Genomic DNA, 1,467 nt, shown 5'->3' with positions numbered 1-1,467 from the left:
ATTACGTGCAGTATAAAATAATAATAATAAAATAAAAAAGGCTGAAGAGAGGGAGCAAAATCGGATGCAAATGGTGTCCCACTGTACGGTAAGAATAATTATTTTTTCTGTTTGTTGTCTCCTGGTTGATGCTGATTTGAGTTGTGGCCGTAGGGCAGCAGCTGTTCTTTGGGTAGATTCTCGTGCCAGACGCGTGTGCACCCTCACCAGATGGGAAGGTGTCATAAATGTCAACACCTTTGGATATTTACCTGTCTAATGAGCCTCAAATATCTATATTTTTTACTAAAAATCCATAAACTACCACTCGTACCCGCGCGTGGCGGTGGGGTGGGGGTCTGTCCGTGGAGATGACAGCGCCTGATGTAACGCAGGTGGAAAGAAGAGAGGAGAAAGTGGATAACGGGATGTTTTTTTTTTATTTAATTTTTTTTAACGTCCGTTCAACGCCGTGTTCAACTAAATATACAACAACTAACCAGCTTCAACATCACATTCTGGAGATGTCTGTAACTTTCAGGAAAATCTCAGGCTTTGGTTATCCTGTGTGAATGCACCACATAAAACAATGACACCACTACTTATTTAGACAGTTTTCTAACCCATTCTCCATTTAATGTATAATTTTCCTGCATCTAAAAATCATTTCTGATCCCATAGAGAGGACAATCTGAGGAGAATCTCACACACTGGACACATTTACATCTATTTAACATATTTAAATGGAGGCGTGTCAGGGGGAGGAGTCTCAGTTCCACGTTCATTGTGATGTATAAAGAAAAGCTGCGCAGGAACCTGMGTACRCATGGTTTTATACATCTGAATGTTTTGGTGCGGCACACATTTCTAAATTTGTCCGTACGTCAACTTTTAGTGTGAAAGCTGCGCAATCCTTTATACATGAGGCCCCTGGACTCGGACTGGACCACCATGATTCTTTTCTTTCTGACCCGCTCTGTTGAACATCAGCTGCTGGGTTTGGCATCAATGGGCCTCAAGCAAGAACCRTTCGTACGAACACACAATTGATTTAGGAGAATTTGTGGCATTCACCAATTTTTCTCGTATTGTAAGATTTTTTTCAGAAACAAACAAAATTCGTGGTCCAGACCTGTCGTATACTTTCCATAATTATGTTGACAAGAGGCTATTCTGTTTGAATTATAATTATAATTTTAAACGTAATAATGTAGACAAATTAAAATAGGCCATTAATGCTGTTGTACAACACTACAATATTAGTATGAAGATCTCAAACTACAAACAAACTAAAATTACGCATTAATTGAAGTTTAATTTGTCTTGGTATATAATGAAGTCAACATATTCAACAGCTTTATTCAAAAATTATTATATTATTATTATGGTTATTTTTTTAATCACATTTTATTTTTTGAGATTTATTCAGCACATCAGCTATGCTATTTTCTCCACAGTGTCAGACATATTTTAGAGACATTTTAAAAT

The sequence above is a fragment of the Austrofundulus limnaeus genome, unplaced genomic scaffold (assembly GCF_001266775.1).
Source record: "Austrofundulus limnaeus strain Quisiro unplaced genomic scaffold, Austrofundulus_limnaeus-1.0 Scaffold764, whole genome shotgun sequence".
Lineage (NCBI taxonomy): Eukaryota > Metazoa > Chordata > Actinopteri > Cyprinodontiformes > Rivulidae > Austrofundulus > Austrofundulus limnaeus.
This window is presented reverse-complemented; position numbering follows the sequence as displayed.